Raw genomic sequence first — 24128 nt, forward strand, 5'->3', positions numbered from 1 at the left:
GGATTAAATTCTTCCCAAGGTAACTTGCAGCTTCACAGAGCACATCAGCACGGCTGGCATAACACAGTGCGAGATTCAGTGTTGCCAATTTCAAATAAATTTCTGTAGAATTAAAGAAATTCTCCACTCTTCAAAGAATAACATTCAATCACGAATCTACAGAAAAAGAAAATCCACTATTCCCAGTAGAGAAATAATAAATATTAACCCTTTGTGAGTATTTTACGGGTTAGTTCAATGAATGTGTTGAAATGTCTGCAATATATCAGACGGTGGCTGCCCTGCGTGCTCACTTGCTGAAAATAATGCGCCCTGGTGGCTGCTTTGGTAGCTAGCTTGTGATTGCGGAGTAATACATTTCGGTTTTATTTACGTCTACTTCAATATTTAGTTGGAGATAGTTTAGTTCCGATATTTCTTTTTCTAGTCTGACCTTTTGGGTCCTGTTTTCTAAGAATTTATATATCCATCTTAATATTCGATTATTTATCTGTTGGAAGCCTGCTTAGTTTCTCTACAAGTTTTTCGTGAGGCACTACGTCGAGAGCTTTAGCGAAATCGATCACAACTCCATTTATTCTTTCCGCTATCAACTTCATCGGATAATTCTTGTATTAAGGAGGATTTTATGTTCGTCTTAAATGTGGCGTAATAGTGATAATATAATAATAATAATAATAATAATAATAATAATAATAATAATAATAATAAACATCATCATCATCATATTTAAAGATTTAAGTTACTGTGTTGAAATGTCATTCTTTATCTGCTCTCAGGTCTTCTCCTCTTTATGAATTGTAGTAGAAAGGGCGAGTGTATGAATACGAAGAGCTAAATGAGATTTTTTAATACGGCAAGAGGTTGCTCACAGTAACCATAAAAGCAAGTATAAAATTACATTGTTATATTACGTCGTCTGAAAAGTGTTTCCCTATAACTCTGCTTCGGTAAATTCATACAGATCTAAGAGTCAGTTTAAGACCAAAGGTACAAACAGTAATTAATGACATTACCTTGAAATACTAAAGCCTCTCCTCTCCACAAAATTATCAAAATACAACTTTACTGGAAGAATGAGATCGATGGACAAAATCCGTGGCTACAGTGGGAATCGAATCCGAGACTTTCCATCTAGCAGCACTTCATCGCGCCCAGTGTTGCCAGATAGGCATGCTGAGCTGTGTTCTGCGGCAGTTGATGATTATAAAACAGACATCATAGCTGTCACGTGAATATATGTATTGCAGTATCATTTCATCTCTGTAGCTGCCCTGTAATATTAAAAACGAAAGAAAAAAAAAAGAGCTTTTGTTCTCATTTCACACACAATCTGCATAACTTCCGGACGTTTTGTAGTACCCGGCAGGTCTACATTCCAACTGTAAGGTGATGCAGACTGTGGTACTTAAAGGATATTTTCTTGTCACATTCACCCTCGGGGAGCTGTTTTTAATATGTAGAACGGAGATGTGGGCAGGAGTATGCACGCATATTACATATTTCTTGTGTACTTTTTTCTTCTCCTTACAAGGCGGTCATATCCATCTTATTCCGCGGGTAAGGATGGTCAGAAAGTGTTTGGTACAGTTAATTTGGGTGTGATTAAGTGTAGCACTCGGGCGCAACTTTAAGGCTCTATGCTGACAACATATTGATTTATTTCTTTTAAATTTATATACTCGTTATAATGCCAAAAACAGACTAAATCTGGCAAGAATAACTTGTGAACAGTAGACAAGAAGCTAGTTATCATCACGTTTTAAGTAATATTTAACCTTGTTGTCTTTCTCTCCCCTTCCCCCTTTCATGTTTGTTATTTTCCTTCTCTCTTAACTTCATTTTACTTCTCACCTTCCATTGTATTATTTTACTTCCCTCTCCTTTTCTTTTTACGCTTCTCCTAGCACTCCTTCCCTATTGTCAGTTCCTTTCTCTCATCTCTCCTGTCATATGCTGTAATCCCCATATATACTGTCCTTCCTCTTCTTTTCTCTCCTGTATTGTCCTTGCTCTCCTGTAAGGAAAACTTACTCTCCTGTCCGCTCCTATACTGTCCTTGCTCTCTTGTATTGTCCTCTTCTCTCTTGTATTGTCCTCTTCTCTCTTGTACTGTCCTTGCTGTCTTGTACTGTCCTCTTCTCTCTTATACTGTCCTTGCTCTCTTGTACTGTCCTCTCCTCTCCTATACTGTCCATGCTCTCTTGTACTGTCTTCTCCTCTCCTGTACTATTCTCTCCTCTTCTGTACTGTTCTCTCGTATACTGTCCTTGCTCTCTTGTACTGTTCTCTCCTCTCCTATACTGTCCTCTTCTCTTCTGTACTGTCCTCTCCTTTCCTATACTGCCCTCTTCTCTTCTGTACTGTCCTCTCCTCTCCTCTCCTCTCCTCTCCTCTCCTCTCCTCTCCTCTCCTCTCCTCTCCTCTCCTATGCTGTCCTCTTCTCTTCTGTACTGTCCTCTCCTCTCCTATACTGTCCTCTTCTCTTCTGTACTGTCCTCTCCTCTCCTATACTGTCCTCTTCTCTCCTCTCCTCTCCTCTCCTCTCCTCTCCTCTCCTCTCCTCTCCTCTCCTCTCCTCTCCTCTCCTCTCCTCTCCTCTCCTCTCCTATACTGTCCTCTTCTCTTCTGTACTGTCCTCTCCTCTCCTATACTGTCCTCTTCTCTTCTGTACTGTCCTCTCCTCTAATATACTGTCCTCTTCTCTTCTGTACTGTCCTCTCCTCTCCTGTACTGTCCTCTTCTCTTCTGTACTGTCATCTCCTCTCCTATACTGTATACTGTCCTCTTCTCTTCTGTACTGTCCTCTCCTCTCCTATACTGTCCTCTTCTCTTCTGTACTGTCCTCTCCTCTCCTGTACTGTTCTCTTCTCTTCTGTACTGTCCTCTCCTCTCCTATACTGTCCTCTTCTCTTCTGTACTGTCCTCTCCTCTCCTATACTGTCCTTGCTCTCTTGTACTGTCCTCTTCTCTCCTATACTGTCCTTGCTCTCTTATACTGTCCTCTTCTCTTCTGTACTGTTCTCTCCTCTCCTATACTGTCCTCTTCTCTTCTGTACTGTCCTCTCCTCTCCTATACTGTCCTCTCCTCTCCTATACTATACTGCTCTCTCCCTCTTTCCTTTCCTCTCTTTTATTTCGCTCTCCTTTCTTCTCCTCTTCTGCACTCACTTCACTCATCACCTGTGCTGTCATCTTCCGTTCTTTCCTCTCTTGTATTGTCCTCTCCACTTCTTTCCTCTCCTCTTGTGTACCGTCCTCTTCTCCCCGTCCGCTTAACTCTTTCATTCTTTCCGCTCTTCCGTTGTTCTATTCTGACATACTACCTAAAGATTTGGTAAGATTTATATTATTTAAGCGCATTGAAATAATACAGCTCATGCATTTTGTCAAGACACTCGCGATGTGCAGTACGGGAACAACGTTTCTGTGAAGGGGGTAGGAGTAGAAGGGAAGGTCGGGCGTGTGTCTTCCGAGTTGAAGGCAAAGGGTAACCCATTCCCCTATAATTCCTCGTAAGTAGACTCATCCGATCTCGTGCGCAGCTCTGTAGTAAGAGTGGGGGAGTGTCTGGATATAATGCGTGAGCTGTACAGTAGTTTACGATTTGCAGGGTTTAAATTCTGTTTTAGTCATATAATGTAAAATATGTGCTACAGTATCTGCAATGAAATGAAGAATTGCAGCGTCGTGTGCTCTTCGGAAACCGTCTTCAGAGGGCTGCAATTGATGACGTTTTAATAGAGCGACAGGTGGCTCACACAGGCAGGCAGGTTTGCTGGATGTCATTGAGCTGGAAAAGAGGTTCGGCCGGAGTCATCGTAAGATAAATATGCATAACAGGACTGGTCGGACGGGACAGGGCATCAGCGAGATGAAAGGTGCTTGTCTGGCCTAGATTGCAGTGGAGCTGGTATCATTAGTTTAATTAAATCAATTTTTCCTACTCCTATTAAACTTGACCTGGTCGGTGAAAGAACCGTAAAGGTGCAAAAATATATTTCGCTTGAGACCGACGATTCCACTCGTGCCACTCGTTGGCGACGTGTGGGGTACAGAAACGAGGCGATGCCGTCACGGAGTGGTTATTAATGTGAAATCGAGGATTGGATTCTGGTCGAGGTGGATCTCCGTGCGGACAGGTTATACATCCGGACCTCCTTCATTACTCGAATTTTCTGTGTCTGGATGTAATGTCATTTAGCCTACCCGGAAGTAGCCAATAAGCATTAATAAAATTCTAACTTAATTTCAATGTGTAAGATGAACTTGATAATTTATTCGTTCATATTGTTATCTGTTTTATAATTTCGTTTACTTCGAGTGTAATATCATTGTTTTCATGATTTCAATTTTGCAAATAATTTTGATGCACATTTTTAGTGTATAGGCCAACTTTTGCTTTTTGTCTTATTTTCTGTTATAATTCTGTTACATATTTTATAACTTGTTTTGTATTTTGGATTGCCAAATATTTGTAAATGTGTTTTTAGTTTTAGAATAATACAGAGTGATTTATATAGAACTGACACATTTCTTTCATTAATTGTTTCAAAACGAATTGTGCTAGCGACAACTTATTATATCTAAAATGTACAGGAATTTTGGGAGATTATTTACCTCTATAGCAAATGTTGAAAATGTCCTCCATCCTGCATAAGGCTCAACTCAACACGTCGTTCCATGTTACTGGCCACTCGTTGGAGGACTCTGTTGTCAATAGCTTGAATCTCCTGTGTGATGATGTGCTTCAGATCGTCCAATGTCTGGGGACGTGTGGCGTAAACCCTGTCTTTTAAGTAACCCATAGAAAGAAGTCCGGCGTTGTCAAATCCGGAGATCTCGGTGGCCACAGGTTCCTGGAAATTATTCGGTCGTCAAAGAAACTTGCTCTTACGTCAACAACAACCGTGGGAAGCCTAGATGAACGATGCTTGCCCTTTTCACTCACCAGAGATCCAGTTGTTTCCAATTTGTTTACCAGTCCCAGTATTGTGTTTTGTTTTGGGAGGATTGCGAACACCAAATTCTCTCTGGTATGCCCATTGAGTAGCTGTAATTGAATTCGTAATCCAGTATTGCTTCACAAGGAAGAGTCGTTGATTTAATGTGTAGGTACTGCATTTTCACGTTGACACAAAATGTCGAAAACAGCTGCCAACAATAGGAATAAAACATAAACATCTGCGCATCTAGTGCTGCCAACAATAGGAATAAAACATAAACATCTGCGCATCTAGTGACAAGGAATCGAAACTCCAGAACATTCTGCTTAATTTGGTGCTAAAATTGGGACATTGAATGAATTTCCAACTGAATAATTAAAGAAAGAAATGTGTCAGTTCTATATAAATCACTCGTTAGTTTATTTATTTTCTGATATTGAAGTGAAGATAAATCGCAGACTATTCATGAGCTAGTGTATACATTTTATTTTTCCACTCTAGCATGTGGACAGCTGCGATGTGCACTACCGCTTTCGCTGTACGTCAGCGAGCGTGGAAAGATAAAATGTATGCATTGTAATATACCTTAGTCTAATATAAAAATAAATCTGCGCCACATCAGGGATACACTGACACGTACAACACGTCACACAGTTTTTAGAATGAAACTGCAGTTGTGTTGATTTGCATGTTTTGTTTTGGTTTTGATTTACAAATTGAAAGTACGAGTCTGTAATGAAAGAAGTAAACTTACTTACTTACTAGCTTTTAAAGAACCCGGAGGTTCATTGCCGCCCTCACATAAGCCCGCGATTGGTTCCTATCCTGAGCAAGATTAATCCAGTCTCTATCATCATATCCCACCCCCTCAAATCCATTTTAATATTATCTTCCCATTGACGTCTCGGCCTTCCCAAAGAAGTAAACAATGCAATATATTCTCTCTTCATTTGCAGCGACATTCCGAAGTTACTCTCAACTCACAACACATTTTTCACTGTGGTTCACTCAAAGTGTATCGTACGTGTCTATCATAATTTTAATGTGTGACAAGTCGCGATTAGACATCAAACGAGTGGACGCACACGTCTATAGCTGGTCTCGATGCCGATATGTTACTGAGAGAGTCCGTGCGGCACGGCTAATTTTATAAGCAACTTCGGCGCCCTCATTCTCGTATGGGCGTATATTTATTCACGACCTAACTATTAATAGCATTAGCATTTTGCTGTAGCTCACTAAGCATTTGAAATTCTGTAATTTTCGTTTCACCGCGGATCCCGAATTTGGTGTCCATAGTCGTGAAAGACGTATTTTACGTGAATAATAAACCTGATCGCTATGCGCCCTCCCCTTAAGATGATTTTTTTTTTTTTTTCACCGAGGTCTCTTATTCTAACTGTATACTGCTATAGGCCTATGCGTTACAAGAGCGGTATGTTGACGTTTTCATGTTCGAGGAAAAGATTGAAAAAGCGAAACATAGTTGAGCTTTTTTAATTTCCGAGAACATGAAAACAAACATACCGCTCGTGTACCGTATATTATTTTTTGCGAAGATCGTTTATTACATACCTGAAAGAGGAATTTCTAATTACTTGCAATGAAATCTCCATCTTGGTTTCTGTTCAATGACGGCAACTTTGGAAAACAAATATATCTATCTTCAACATTGTTGCTATAAAATGTTTTCTGTGTTTACTATACTCCAGCAGGCCGTGATATACGTCTGTCTTCCCCCCCCCCCCCAGTCAATAAATGCGAACTTAAAACAAACGGTAAGGTTATGTAATGATTTATTTTTCATTTTAATATTTTAATAATATTATTTATATAATATATTGCAGTAATAACATCGGCATCTGGAATCTTGTTGATTTTTTCACGGCTTCCTTAATGTTACTTGTATCAGGAATGCAGTAAGTTTCGTGGAGTAGTAGACTTTACTTAATTTTTGCAAATATTTAAAAACAATAATTAACATTGCAATTTAAGTGAAATTGCAGTGGTAAGTTTCCAATTTATAATTATTACTATGTTAAACGTCTCTAAAAATAATATGTTAAAAGCCTAAAGCAGTAAAATGAATGTCGCGCTTAAGCGATAAGAAGAGGGAAATTGTTATGTGTGTTACGTTGGGAATACTGAATGTGGTATTTCACACTTACTGCGTATTGGTTTTGTGCGGAAAGCAAGCAAATACGCACGATCTCGCACAAAAGTCACTACCATCATGATGACCATCACCATGAAAACCGCTACCATCATCACGATCACCATCATCATCATCATCACAATCATTACTTCATTATCATCAGTGTCACTTCACCCTCATGAATGTTAGATCTTGTCGCTCATTTTGGCAAACAAATGTTTCAGAGATTTCCATTCTATAATTTTTCCAATATTTATACACCATTATCTCGTAGCATGAAGTTGAAGATGTCGCGTTGCTTAGAAAATAAAGTTAATAGCAGCACTCGTAAACATTGTCATATTATCATAATCCTTCACGCCTGTTAAAGTAGATGGTCGGTAAATGAATTTCGTATGTCAAGCGTTCTAAAAGGCTTCCTGATCTTGTTATCCTCGGAGCCTCTAGGTCAAGCTGTATTCATAATTCATTCTTTCAACATATTGCATCCAATTGTATACAAACACTTCATAAAATTCAAATTTAGCTGCGTCTGCAAAGGAGGCCTCTTCAACATTGCGCTTAAAAGTATGATTCCAAAATGTGTTGTACAAACAACTACTGAAGCTTTCCTGGCGACGAGATAATTTGAAATTTTAAAGATAAACCCAAATACTTGATGTTTCAGAAAGCATTGTCTTCATCGGACAATTATTGATTATGTGAAAAGAGTGTTTGTGATTATTATGATTTATGCAATTATTAGGCTTGTATTCATTAATTTCGTTGAGAACAGATATATAATCTAATTTCTTTTAAATTTTGTCGTTATCTTTGTGATCCAAAATAGTGTCTGCAAACATGTCCGGGAATATTTCCACTATAAGGACTAAGATATTGAAACTAACATCTTTCTTATTGCAAAAGCCTGAGAGAACATCAGCAAGGGCTTAATACATATATCTGTGTGTAATAGTAATATGCGTTACAAGAGCGGTATGTTGATGTTTTCATGTTCGAGGAAAAGTTTGAAAAAGCGAAACGTAGTTGGGCTTTTTTAATTTCCGAGAATTGAAAGAAAACATACCGCTCGTGTATCGTACATTATTTCGTGCGAAGATCGTTTATTACATACCTGAGAGACGAATTTGTAGGGGAGAGTCGGGTAGTATCGGACATCGGGTAGTATCGGACAGTGCGTTTCTTTCACCTACCACCATATGGTAGTACCTGAATGACGTGGCTACGTTTCTCTATGCGACATCACAGAAACGTAACCATGTCAATCAGGTACTATCATCGTGTGGTAGATGAAAGAAACTCACTGTCCGATATTACCCGATGTCCGATACTACCCGACTCTCCCCTAATTAGTTGCAATGAAATCTCCATCTTGGTTTCTGTTCAATGACGGAAAATTTGCAAAACAAAAATCTCTATCTTCAACATTGTTGCTTTAAAATGTTTTCTGTGTTTACTGTACTCCAGCAGGCCGTGATATACGTCTGTCTTTTTTTCCCCCCAGTCTATGATGAGTCTGGAATCTTGTTGATTTTTTCACGGCTTTCTTAATGTTACTTGCATCACGAATGCAGTAACTTTAGTGGAGTTGTAGAGTTTACTTAATTTTTGCAAATATTTAAAAACAATAATTAACAGTGCAATTTAGGCGAAATTGCAGTGGTAAGTTTCCAATTTATAATTATTACTATATTGAACGTCTCTAAAAATAATTAAAAGCCTAAAGCAGTAAAATCAGTATGTCACTTAAGCGGTAAGAAGAGGGAAATTGTTATGTGTGTTAGGTTAGGTCAGGTTGGGAATACTGAATGTGGAATTTTAGACTTTCCGCGGATTAGTTTTGTGCGGAAACCAAGCAAATACGCACGATCTCGCACAAATAATTATTACATGTTTATGAGTAGAGTACGGAAGATCAGGCATTTATTTTGGCTCAAATATGCAGGCAAACAGGCACTTAAAACTCAGGAATTAGGCAGTAAAATAATAAAAAAATAGGCATTTAAAAATTACCAAAATATGCTTTAAAATCATCAAAATAGTAATTTAATATATGCGATTTAATAAACATGTGCACCACATTTCAGTACCCTTACTTTTCCTGGCTACATTTCACAAGTTGATTTTTCAAGTTCACAGCTGTTATAGTCATCCGCCTGGCAGAGAGAATGTTTTTCATCATGGAAAAAGATCGTTATACTCCCACCGAAGTGATAGCAGCACACTTAAAAGACGCTGTTGTGTGGATGGACTTAGTCAGTAATAATAGCGCCAAGCCTGCTGATCGCTTTCAATACGACCTCTCGTGGAGTCCGTAGAAACCGAACCTCTCAGATGAGAATAAGCCAACTGCCTCGGGGTGCGAGATACAATAGCAGCAACTCGTACCGCCAATCAACCCTCTCGGGCTGGTATGTAGCTATGCCAAACACAAATAATTTAAATGTGTTTATGTTGCGTGAGATTCTCCATGGAGATTCCCATTATGCGAAAATATCGTTTAATTTTGTAACAGGTGCATCATTTATGCAGTAAAGTTAAAAATTAGTTTTTATTTACCGTAGAAGTGGGTAAAGTCAATCAGTGGGTATAAAATCGATCATTTGCGATTTTTATTGAACATTATATATTTTCTCAGTTACTTGTTAAAATTTTGTTATGCTGACTTCATTGTCTGACATTGTAAATGTAAGCGAGAGGGACAACAAAAAGCCTGCGAATGCCAACAATGGGATCACTGTGTAATTACCGTTGAAGTGAAAATGGTTATTTTCAACTTTTTCTCTTAAATGAAAACAAAGTCTTACAAACTCTAAATTATAGTCAGCAGTGAAAGGAGACAGGAAGTATACGTAAGTAATTTTCGTTGAGATTGTATCCTGAAATAATAGTTTTGCAGTTCGTAAATGTTAGTATTGAAACTTAATATTTTAAGAAAACTTGTACCTTTGTAGGGTTAAGTCGATCATGCCATCGACCTGCTCGAAACAGATAGGACCAGCAGGAAGAATAAATTGTTCACCGAAATACATCCAACTAACACTTATAAACAGAAAAGTGTCATAGTATAGCTTATATTGGTGGGATAATGGGGAAAGAGGAAGACGAAATTATGGTGAATTTCTTGCGTAAGAGAGGCACTGCCAAAGGAACATATTTTGTACATCCCTCTGTACCTGACTATGGGAGCAACGTAGTTTCTAAAGTGACATGAGGAGGGGAACATTTCAAATAACATCTGATATAAACCTAAGCAATGTTGAATTTCATTTTAGATTATAATTGAAGTGTGGTATTTCAATGTAAATTTTGAATTCTTAAATTTTTATTTGCCGGAATGTGAAGTATTAAAATGTGTTTTTATGTTTTATAAGTTGGCAATCATAACCATGATTGTACAGTGGAGACCAATAGGCCTAATTGTATCGAATAGTATGATCACAATAACAAAAGATACACTATATAATGCTATAGGAATATATTGAAGATTATTATTGTTTTTTACACCCCTTATAACAAATAAAATATATGTAATCCACTTAATTTGAGTTTTAAAAACATAAACAGTGATCGACTTTACTCCGCAATATTTTAAAATCGATCTTAAACTAAAAATTCAATGGTGATCGACTTTACCCTTTTTAAGCAGGTAACTTCGATCACAAATAAAATAAAAAAAATAGTTTTTTTATAGATTGTAATTCAGTTCTCGTGCCTTCATAAGTGGAGGATATGATGACAAAATGCTATTTTCTGAGGAACTTCGCTCCATTGCATAACCTCAATATCATTAAAAAATTGCAAAATTTCGATCGACTTTACCCTCTTCTACGGTATACATCGTGTTCCGCTTATAGGAATCGAGAAATAAGTGATAATGTCAAGTGTAAATAATAGTTTTGTAACATAAATTTTTACATAACTTGATGTAAAAACTCTCCGAATTTCGGAGAATAGTCAATGAGACTCGGTATGTGCGCCTCGATATCCTTCACAAAGTCCCAGGAAAAAAAAGGCAAAAGGGTTTAGGTAGGGCGATCTAGGTACCCAGACAAAAGATTCCCCTCTTCCGATCAACCTATCGGGAAAGTTTACATCCAAGAAGTCAAGCACTGCTCCATAGCAATGGGGTGGAGCCACATGTTGCTGAAAAACCGATCCTGGGGGGAGTTGGTCAACAGCAAATGCTCTGCAACATGTCCAGATGCACATTGCCTGTGACTGTCGCCTCGATGAAGAAGAATGCAGCGTTCGGGCGCGGGTTCGATTCCCCCTTGGGCTGATTATCTGATTGGGTTTCTTTCCGAGGCTTTCCCCAAACGTAAGGTGAATGTCAGGTAGTCTATGTCGAATCCTCAGCCTCATCTCTCGGTATCATAAATCACATCAACGCTAAATGACCGAGCAGTTGATACAACGTCGTTAAATAACTAACTACAAAAATGACAGAATGCTCTACTGCATCCGCGGCGAAAATGCGACTCACGAGCACATTGTGGCTCGCAGTGCATTACTCTCGCTTCCTACCTACAACCCCCAACCTCTCACTCACTGGAGTCAAACTCCGTTCTATTTGTATTTGTCTCGGACCTGCGAGTGGCGTATCGTCGCAATATCTCTCTCGAAACCATGTACCTCTATAAAAACGAAAGTTTCAAGTAGGATGGGAGGATGCATTCTTTTGCTTACAATATGATGAAAATATTAAATGTATGATTTGTTCACAAATATTACTAGGAAAACGGTTGTGTAACATAAAACGGCATTATAAGTTACTACATGTTACTGATGAAACATTAAAAGGTTAAGTATTATTATTATTATTATTATTATTATTATTATCATTATCATTATCATCTCTACGTCGATTCTTTTACAGCAGATGTACGAATAATGCGGTTAGATTTTCAATTTAAACTCACAGATTTACAATGTGACGTTAAATGAAAGCTAGATGTAAACACTTGACAGATATTGAACTTTTCAAATCTTTGGAAAAAAATAAATATTTGATGTTTCGTTCTTTCGCTTGCTCTGTTGAAGCCATGTTCGCTGTAACTTCCGTTTGTGAAAAAATATTTTCAACAATGAAAATATTAAAAATCAAATTTAGATCACGACTGACAGACAAATACCTTTGTGATCAACTACGATTGGCAGTAAGTGACATAATTCCTGATTTTGAAACTCTGTCGCAGAGACATTCTGAAGACAGTTAATTTTAGGTTGTGATAATGTGTCCTATGTTTTCTTGTTCATTTCTTTCTTCCTTACACGTCCTAAACATTAACTTCCCCTTCGGTTGTCCGCCTCCCTCCATAGGTGCTATGCACGTTGCAGCTTACACAGTGGCTCGGCGCACCATGGCCTTTTCGCCACGGCTGCTCTACTGAATGTCGCCAGGCTTGTTTTCGCGTTAAACATTGGTGCGCATGCGCATTTACATGTAGCATAAACTTGGACAGGAGGCAGTGCGCATGATCAGACATACAACGAAACAAAACTAATTTTATTACCTCAACTATATGTTCTCTTGTGAACCAGGGCGCTCGTCCTCTGATCATGCGCACTGCCTTCTTTCTGGGACTTATAAAACGTTTTTCTTCTTCTTCTTCTTCTTCTTCATGCATTAAGCCCTAAAAAGGCTTGTTGCGCGCTCCAAATTTTTAGTTCATTGGTCTTTCCATCGTTTTTTTGGCCTTCCTATGTTTCGTTTCCCTTCTGGTTTATAATTTAATATTTTCTTTGGGTATCTTCTCTCATCTATTCTGTCTACGTGATCTAGTCATTTTTGTCTATGATGGTCTATCCCTTCATTTAGGCTAAAAATCTGTAATTGATTTCTTATATCTTCATTTCTGATTCTGTCCCTTTTAGTGACTCCCAGAACTGATCTTAAAAACCTCATTTCTGCTGCCTGTAGTCTACTTTTATCTCTACTTGTCATTGTCCAAGTTTCACTACTACATAGAGCTGCAGGAACTGCCATAGTTTTATAAAATTTTATCATCGTATCTTTTCTTACTTTATTTTTTTAAAGTTCTTTTAATTGTTCCGCATATTTTTGAAAACATTTCAACTTTATTTCCAATATCTACCTCTTTAATATATGATATTGATGATCCTAAAAATTTAAATGTATTTACTTGTTCAATTATATTATTGTCTAATACAAGTTTGCATCTTAGCGGATGAGTTCCTTGAAATGCCATAGCTTTGGTTTTATTTTTTGATATATCAAAATTGTAATTAAGAATTATTTTATGGAGTTCAAATAATGCTCTTTGTAGCGTGTCTTCATTGTCAGAAATTATTACTTGGTCATCTGCATATAGGAGTGTCATTATAAAATTCTTCCTATTATAATCAGAGGATATATTTAAAATCTTTAGCCGCTGTTTCCATTCTCGTACCCCGGCCAGGGGATTATTCAATTACTGATCAGCTCCAAATTAAGGTCAAGGGTGCTGTACATCACCCACTTTATTTAATTTTAACGTTTTTCTAAGACTACGTAATAGCAAAAAATTCTATCAAACATAAAAAAGAGAGAAAATGAGGCATTAAACCTTCAAGTAGGCAAAAAAAGGTAAATGAAAACTGGCTCCATTGTGCGGAAACGTGTTTTTTTCTTTCGTAAAGCTACCCAGTTAGATAAAATACATTTTACGTAACTTCCGGGCCCTGTATATGACATTTAAGCTAGTGCATGACTTGTGTTCCGTGTCTAGAGTGAATAATAACGCTTCCAACAAAATACGACAGTGATATAAAATATAGACATGGAACCAAAACATGACGTTTTACAAAAAAACGCGCATAAACTTGTAGGAGGCAGAGAGCTGTATTACCATCTATCTGATGTGATCTTCTTAACCTTATCTTACTACAAATTCTTTTATTTCTGCGTCACAGGATCAGCGGCTGACGTTAAACGGTATGATTGATCTATCGCCGTCCTCGGCCGGCTGGTGAAAAATTCCTATTCGTCTTGCATACTAATTAGCGGTTTTAAAATACTGAAGAAGAATCTGAGGCGCAATTAACCCGGCGAGGGGATATAACGTCCTCGCACTGCGATTAGCGGCCGAGGCGATATTGACCCCAGCGCGCTCTGTGGGAATAACGCTGTTGAGTGTGACTGTCTTGGAGTGATGTGTAGAGATGAGCTTAAACGATATTTTCAAGTATCTGTGACAACTGTGACTGTGACAATTAAATATCTGTGACTTTTATCGGTGATTTTGTCACACCGATGTTTTATATCGATACGTAAGCACAATATGCATGAATTACACCGATATTTTGTCACACCGATAAAAATTAACAGGAAATATTGAAGGGCAGTGAAATGCGAATACGATTTCTCTATACACGCCACACATCAGTGATTTATATGGGAAAATCCAACAAATAAATTATGTACATGTACCATTAACAAATAAATACATACCTAACTGAACAGTAACATGTCGAAAGTTAATTTCATGTACCAAGAGGTTATATTGTAGATACTGAACCAGTTGATCATTTTTAAATGTAGTTGGGTATGGAGAAATTGAGGTTATATGATTATCCTAATCGTTTTAAAAATTGATCCTTTTTATTGTATATAATATAATGGATAAATTATTTTAAGTCGTGCATTTACATTACAATATTGAGTCATAGAATAAAAATTAACGAAACATAAGTATTCGGAAAAACATTGGAAAATCATTACAAAACAAAACAGTTGTTCGTTTAGACAGGATTTTGCACAAGATTAAGTACTGGTAACCAATGGTGTTATTATTTAAATCGTGTAATAACTACATCATTTATAATTAGTTCGAGAAACTACCGCCAGATTGCTGTTATTGTATCATGCGCACGCGCAAACCTACGACGTAGAGGAGAAAATATGTCACAGAGTACTGAATACGTAGCAGATTTCGATAGCGATATTTTGTCACAGATATTTCGCGCCATCAGTCACAGGTTTATCTGTGACAAAAAAATACCTGTGACAAAATATCGGTTTGTGAAATATCGGCCATCTCTAGTGATGTGTCACACTGTTACGACTGCTTTGAGACATTAAGCGGCCACACACGATTGTCCCTTCATGCTGGATTTGTGCTGCTAGTTACTCACACCCATTTTAAACTGTTCTGAACAGTTTATGTCTGTGATTTAATTAAACGAGACGCTACGAACGTGGTGACTGGTGATTACGAGATGGTTTGTAGGAAAATAAGACATATCTGCCACTAAGAAGCGAAGGTAGCCAACTACTATCTTTTAATAATTATATATCTATACTACTAATAAATCTATAGCCGAAATGTTTCTGGTAATTTTCGATTTTCCAAAAATAATTGGTCATAACATATATAATTAACCACCCTGAAACCGAAAATCGCTTTTTTGAAATTTTTGTTTGTATGTCTGTCTGTCTGTATGTTTGTTACCTTTTCACGCGATAATGGCTGAACGGATTTCGATGAAAATTGGAATATAAATTAAGTTCGTTATAACTTAGATTATAGGCTATATGGCATTCAAAATACATTATTTAAAAGGGGGGTTATAAGGGGGTCTGAATTAAATAAATCGAAATATCTCGCTTATTATTGATTTTTGTGAAATATGTTACATAACAAAAGTTTCTTTACAAATGATTTCTGATAAGTTTTATTCTCTGAAAAATTTTTATAGGACTGATATTTAATGAGATAAATGAGTTTTAAAATTAAAATAACTGCCATCTAAGGCGGTGTATTGAAATAAAAAACAAATGACTTCGTCTATAAGGGGCCTTGGACACAACAATCGAAAGCTATGAAACATAGCCTACAGACAATGTTTCTGTGTTTGTATGAAGCTAAATTAACCGATTTGTATAAATAATTATTATTTCATCTTTGGAAAGTGTAGTTTCTCTGGATGGACATAATGCTATAATGTTATTACAGTAACTTGTGAGTGAATTGAGGACAGGTAAGATTAAAATAGCTTCTTATGCACAGAAAACTTGATAGGTTATTCTGTATATTCATTTCCTGTATTTCTTATAATAATGTTTATGAACATATTCATTTTTATCTCAGAGAATTAACGAACAACGAAAGTGTATTGATTTAGTATGCAGTAACAGTACGTTAGCTTAGCAATCCATTATTTTATAATTCAAATTTTAACTATGCTCAATTGAATCGTGTTAAAATACATAAAATACATATGCAATAAATGCAATACAAAAAAATTGGGTAATGAGCCAAGCAGATTATGTTGCGCTGTTGTAAAAGCTGTTCCTCCTGAGAATCAAGAGCTCCCACAACAAATTAAAAACTTTCTAATTCGAGTACATCCGTTATTAACACACTTTTTCATAATATAATATAATATAATATAATATAATATAATATAATATAATATAATATAATATAATATAATATAATATAATATAATATAATATAAACATAATAATAAATCTGTAGCCAAAATGTTTCTGTTAATTTTCGCTTTTCCAAAAATAATTGGTAATAAGAATTTAGAAACATGTTAAAAGAATTGTCATTGCACCAAATGAGAGATCTCTGGATCAAAATGATCGCATTTTAATATTTTAAGTACAATTTAAATTAAGTTACATATTAAACGATTTATCTTTCTATCAAACACGAATGTTCCCTGGATCAAATGTCCTATTTTAATTATGTAATTACTTTATATTTATTTCTAACGGGTGCAGCGGAGCGCACGGGTACGGCTAGTAATAATAATAAGTTTTCAGTCACATACACTTTTCAATTTGTGAGGTCAGATAATCTGTTACATCACAATATTTAGTACGAAGTCACTAATATTTTCGACTTTAAAAAGTCATCTTCAGGTGCATGAGATGCAAACAATATTTAAAATAGGTGATGAGTTGATCTAGCAATTAATAACATGGTAAGTAATGCACGTACTGGCATTTACAATTATATAAATTTCGTGCCTCTTGAGGTAAACTGTACATGGTAAAGCTGAACACTGATGCTAGATTTTCGTATGTATATAAGACAAGGAGAAGGCACAGCATGACATTAACCTTATACAATTAAAGGCTAAGTGTTCTCATTAGATCGTATCATTAAATTAAATTTGTACAGTTTGATATTAACTATGTTAAAATGTTAAATATAATGTATAAATTTAAAAGAGATGGAGAAGCTGTGATGCAAATGCTGTTGTACTAAATATTGTGATGTAACAGATTATCTGACCTCACAAATTGAAAAGTGTATGTGACTGAAAACTTATTATTATTATTATATATAATTATTAATTGTATTCACACTTTTCTGAACCAACATGTCTTTCAAACTACTATCTTGTTTACCTCGTAACCTAACCCATAGAAATGACGAGTAGGGTACTATTTTAAACAGCAAAACATCGCACCCTGTTTCCTATATTCCTAATTATCGCAACAATAAAATTTTGTACTCGAGTAGTAGTAGCTAGTTTCAATCATTGCTCTGGGAAGCTTAGGGCCTTAATAAAAGCGCGCCACTCTGTTCTCTGCCAAGATTTGTTCTCAGTCCAGCTTTTACCTTGTTTAGCTTTCTTTCTTACAGTATTTCGCCAAGTAATTTTTGGTCTCTCTCTTGTTTCACCTTAAGGGTTTCAGTCTAGGGCCACCTTTGCTGTATTTTCAATTTCTCTTCTGAGCATGTCCTTCCATTGTATATTATATTGTTTTATTTTATTTAACGACGCTCACAACTGCAGAGGTTATATCAGTGTCGCCGGATGTGCCGGAATTTTGTCCCGCAGCAGTTCTTTTACATGCCAGTAAATCTACTGACATGAGCCTGTCGCATTTAAGCACACTTAAATGCCATCGACCTGGCCCGGGATCGAACCCACAACCTTGGGCATAGAAGGCCAGCGCTATACCAACTCGCCAACCAGGTCGACTCCATTGTATGTATGTATAATAATAATAATAATAATAATAATAATAATAATAATAATAATTTATTTATTTAACCTGGCAGAGTTAAGGCCATACGGCCTTCTCTAATACTCAACCAGGAGTAAAACTGCGTTACAAAAAACACTACAAATTTACAAAGTACACTACAATTTTACACACAAAACTGAATAAGATAATAATAATAAAATCTAAACAACAAGTAAGTAGAAATCAGACATAATATATAACATACAGAAAGAAAGAAAAAAGCATAATAAAATGTGAACAGCAGGTCAAAATAAATGAGACATACAAAGTATAAAAAATAAGACAATTATTGATGATAATAATAAAAAATAATGATAATAATACTAATAGTAGTAATAAAATAGTGCAGTACAAAGCATACAATGAATACAATATTTTTAAGTACACACAGTAAGGAAAATTATGATTATATATAGCTCAACTTATCACATTATAGATATACCATTATCGGAAAATATGAAAACAAAAACATAAAATAAGTTAAATATCACTAGAACATAAAAAAATGTGAATACGTGGAAACATGCAATACAACACTTGTCATAATAGTAAGTTAGTTTGGCAACTCGTCATAAGATAATTTTCTAACTTGGATTTGAAAGATTTCAATGTTCGGCAGCCCTTGACTTCAGGCGGCAGAGAGTTCCAGTGACGAGAGGTAGCAACAGTGAAAGATGAGGAATACAGAGATGATATGTGAAGTGGAATTTCTAGCGTGTTATCGCGTTGTGATCGAGTATTAATATTATGATAGCGAATAAATAATAGGGGGATGAAGTGTTCATAAGTCGATATAAGAGAGAAGATTTCTCCTCTCATGAAACCTACGCCATGATATGTAATGTATGTATGTATGTATGTATGTATGTATGTATGTATGTATGTATGTATGTATGTATGTATGTATGTATGTATGTATGTATGTATGTATGTATGTATGTAATGTATGTATGTATGCGATTTTATGGAGACTGTGACGTCCTAAAATCAGGATTGACTTAGCAACAACATTGCTATCCTCACGCTAAATGATCAGTGATGAATGTAAGTCAATGTCAGGCTGAACTGTTACGTAACAAGGTACATTTTCCGTGTTGTTTACCACGAAGCTGTGTTATCAGAATACGAAATTAGTTTGCTTTTTGTGTGTGGATCTAAATGACTTGTTTTGCACATATTTACCATTGCCGACTTCCAAGAGTTCACAATGTAGTCATCACAGCGCATGTTGATTGCCCAGTAGGTCAAAGGTATGATGTAAAGTTTACTTCGCAATTAAAATAAAAGAAACTCTATTACGTGGTCTCCTGGCTGCAAATAAAGATGGAAGATAGCATCTCCTCCACATGCTCATAAACTCTCATACAAAGGTGTCTGCATGTAGGCATTGTGGCGAAGTGCATAAAAGTGGACTCTTTAGTTTCAGTCACTAGAACTTGCATCTATAGTCTACTTCTTTACTTGTGGTGAATTTAACGTCTACTCTTTTTTAAAGTGAAAATAATTTAAAAGTTCAAAGTTTTGATATTTTGTTTATTCTTCGGAGGTCAAGTTTTAAAATTTATTCATCTCATCTTTAATTTAACACTTTTGCTAATTACAAATTCTGTATTCATATCCGTTAGAAAAAAAATGTCCATATACTTTTCGTCCCCTTTCAGCACCGCTTTACACTGGAAGAACGGTGCGCCTATATGCTTAAAAGATATTTCTAAACCTGCACTTTCGAAACACTTTTTCGCAGTTCCTACAAAGAGACTGTTCACATCTACATTTCGTTTCCTTTTTAATACTCCTTGACTGTACCAAAACTACAGTTCATGAAGATAAAGTAGGGAAGTGAAGAACATAGATGCCCCGTTTCCATGAAGTGTTCTCAATAATCAACCATAATTTATGTCTCGACAAATATTTTGAAAATTTTATTTTAATATTTGGATAATAATGTATTGCTAGAAACAATCCTGTTGCAATTTGTCAGTAAACACAATCCAGTATACCTATGATTATGTCTCGTGACCAGAACATAGTGCGAAATGAAAACATAAAAATTGAATATTTATCCTTTGAAGAGGTGGAAAAATTGAAATATCTCGGAGCAACAGTAACAAATATAAATGACACTCGGGAGGAAATTAAACACAGAATAAATATGGGAGAGAAGCTTTTGTCATCCAGTCTGCTGTCAAAAAAGCTGAAAGTTAGTCAGAATTTATAAAAGCGTTATATTACCGGTTGTTCTATATGGTTGTGAAACTCGAACTCTCACTTTGAGAGAGGAACAGAGGCTAAGGATGTTTGAGAATAAGGTGCTTAGTAAAGTATTTGGGACTAAGAGGGATGAAATTGAAGGAGAATGGAGGAAGTTACACAGCGCAGGGCTGCACGCATTGTATTCTTCACCTGACATAATTAGGAACATTAAATCCAGACGTTTGAGATGGGCAGGACATGTAGTTTGTATGTGCGAATCCAGAAATGCGTATAGAGTGATAGTTGGGAAGCCGGAGGGAAAAAGACCTTTGGGGAGGCCGAGTCGTAGATGGGAGGATAATATAAAAATGGAGGTGGAATATGATGATAGAGACTAGATTAATTTTGCTCAGGATAGGGACCGATGGCGGTCTTGTGTGAGGGCGACAATGAACCTCTGGGTTCTCTAAAAGCCATTTGTAAGTAAACATAATCCTAATGGTAAATTTTCTAAGGAAGGAGAGATTCATAAAATGTTGTGACATCAATTTTCTGGAACTTGGGAGGGATTTCTGCGTATGTATATAATCGAAGATGAACATAAACTTTGGTCGTTCATATATCAGCTTCGGAATTAGAGCAAACCTTGTGGTGATTTTTAAGAACTATTCGTAGATATAGAACTTATGTTTCGAGTTCTGACATGTCTTAAAGAGGCGATGATACTGGACTGATGATTGAGGATCAGTGTTCGAGATAACTGTAATAATATACTTATGAAAATTTTTCCAATTTATTGTACAAATTACACGTAATTGGATCCTCTGTCTTTGACTAGCAACGCGCGATACATAAACAGTATCTTAAAAACAATTATTGATATACTATTTTCTTAGTTATACAGGGTGTTTTAAAAATACGGGGCATAATTTCAGGTATGTATTTCCCACATGTAGACAATCAAAATAGTTCATTACAACATATGTCCATGGCCTTCACAACATTGAAATTCACCGGAACGTTTTTCTTTCCGCAGGTCGTTGTCATTACAGAAGATGTTCAAAATGTCCACCTCCTGCTTGAATACAGACCTCACATCGATGTCTCATTGACCTGCGAACACGATCCCAAACTCCAGGAGTATTGCGTATGTCCTCAGAACTTGCCACAATTCGATTCCGAAGGGATTCCAAATCAGGCACCGGAGATGAATACACCAATGATTTTAAATGGCCCCACAAGTAGAAATCGAGAGAGTTCAGATCAGGTAAACGTGGAAGCCAAGCAATTGGGCCACCTCTACCAATCCATCGATCAGGAAACCTTCGATCCAAGTACCGGCGAGCCGTACGACTGAAGTGTGCAGGAGCGCCATCATGCAAGAAGTGAATGTGTTGACGATTGATCAGTGGAGTGTCTTCTAAAACATGAGGTATGGTATTTTCCAGGAAGTTTGTGTACGCCTGCCCCGTAAGTCTGTTTACAAGTACATGGGGTCCAACTAATCGATCACCAATGATACCGGCCCACATGTTGAGGGAGAACCGCACCTGGTGATGAGATGGAACAGTTGCACGTGGGTTTTCATACGCCCATATATGCTGATTGTGGAAATTTGTTATGCCATCTCGTGTGAACTGTGCTTCATCTGTAAATAATACTAAGGCAGGAAAGTTCGGATTTACACCACACTGCTGCAAGAACCACTGACAGAACCTAACTCGTGCAGGGTAATCTGCTGGTGACAGGGCCTGTACACGTTGCAAATGATAAGGATACAATTGATACTCTTTCAACAGTCTCCAGACAGTCGTATGAGGAACATTGACTTGCAACGCTACCCTTCGTGTGCTGATAGAAGGAGTCACGTTCACAGCCTCCAGAATCTCCTCCTGTACTTCTGGAGTTGTAGATCTTGGTCGTCCCCTTCCCAAACCAGGAGAGTTAAATTTTCCATACTCGCACAGACGGTAATGGAGACGTACAAATGTCTTCCGATCTGGACATTGTCGCTGTGGGTACCTCTCCTGGTACAAACGACGAGCCAGCGCAGCATTGCCGTCCGCCTTACCGTACATGAAGTGTATCTCTGCCAGCTCTTGATTTGAATACATGTCGCACAGTCTAACGCCTACACAACACTGAATGTAACCTTCGCCTCGGAATGAACTGTCAGAGTGCCCTCTGCAACGACCTGCAGAAAGAAAAACGTTCCGGTGAATTTCAATATTGTGAAGGCCATAACTCGGAAATAAAGCATTTCCGGACACATGTTGTAATGAACTATTTTGATTGTCTACATGTGGGAAATACATACCTGAAATTATGCCCGCTTTTTTTAAACACCCTGTATAATCGAAGATGAACATTGTTGTAGTAGGTTATTTTACGATGCTTTATCAACAGCTTAGGTTATTTAGCGTCTGAATGAGATGAAGGTGATAATGCCGGTGAAATGAGTCCGGGTTCCAGCACCGAAAGTTACCCAGCATTTTTTCATATTGGGTTGAGGGAAAACCCCGAAAAAAACCTCAACCAGGTAACTTGCCCCGACCAGGAATCGAACCCGGGCCACCTGGTTTCGCGGCCAGACGCGCTGACCGTTACTCCACAGGTGTGGACTCGAAGATGAACATAAACTTTGTTCGTTCATATATGAGCTTCGGAATTAGAGCAAACCTTGTGGTGACTTTGAAGAACTATTCGTAGATATAAAACTTACGTTTCGAGTTCTGACATGTCTTAAAGAGGCGATGATACTGGACTGATGATTGAGGATCAGTGTTCGAGATGACAATTTCCTATGAAGTTAGATTAGCTTTAATTTTATTATCTTTTGTATTTTTAGTAGGTAGTTATAATCTAATAAAGTTTTATGATTTCCAGGTTTATATATGAATATTTTTTTTACATTTCCTTTATCAATAATTTGATTTACTTGTAATAATATACTTATGAAAATTGTTCCAATTTATTGTACATTATACTCGTAATTGGATCCTCTGTCTTTGACTAGCAACGCGCGATACATAAACAGTATCTTAAAAACAATTATTGATATACTATTTTCTTAGTTATAGGCCTATAACATTTATATTCTGTCCATGTTTCATTCTATCTTCAACAAGAAAAACGTGTAATAGTGAACAGATTCTGCATTCGAAACCAAAATTCTGCTACCTACTTTGACTCGCATGAAATTACCATAAATTTTCCTGCTGTCTAAAAATTTTCGCAATTAACTGTAGAAATATTACTTCCAAATAGCTCACGGCACATCTATTTTCATAAAAAGTATTAGTTTAGCGTAGAAACTTCAACATTTATAACTCAACATATCAGAGGAGGGACTTCAGAAAGATGATTGCTTAAGTCACTGACAGGCTATTCACCGCTAAGCCATGATGGACGTATCACTAGCTTCGTGGGCATAATAGAAAACTGCAGAACAGCTTGGAAGCAGCATGTGTCCAGAATGCCTGCAGGTCGTATGTCAAACAAATTGTTTAATTGTGTACCAAATGGGAATGGAGACCAGGACGCCCGGAAGAGCGGTAGTATGTCTTGTCCTGATCCATGTTTATGTTAGTTACTTTAAGGTGGTGAAAGTCTAACTTTCTCCATTCTCCTGTAACTTCATCCTTCTAATGATGATGATGATGATGATGATAATAATAATAATAATAATAATAATAGTTGGAAGTAAATCCCTAAAAGACTAAGTATATGATTATGTCTCGTGACCAGAATATTGTACGAAATGGATATATAAAAATTGGAAATTTATCTTTTGAAGAGGTGGAGAAGTTCAAATATCTTGGAGCAACAGTAACAAATA

General features: G+C 36.7%; 1 protein-coding gene across 1 annotated transcript in view; it reads left to right on the top strand.

Moving 5' to 3' along the window:
- Positions 1–24128, top strand: part of LOC138712618 (uncharacterized) — a 512597-nt gene that overhangs the window by 269607 nt on the left and 218862 nt on the right. The gene's annotated exons all lie outside the window — the stretch shown is intronic.

This window comes from Periplaneta americana, chromosome 13 (assembly GCF_040183065.1).
Source record: "Periplaneta americana isolate PAMFEO1 chromosome 13, P.americana_PAMFEO1_priV1, whole genome shotgun sequence".
Lineage (NCBI taxonomy): Eukaryota > Metazoa > Arthropoda > Insecta > Blattodea > Blattidae > Periplaneta > Periplaneta americana.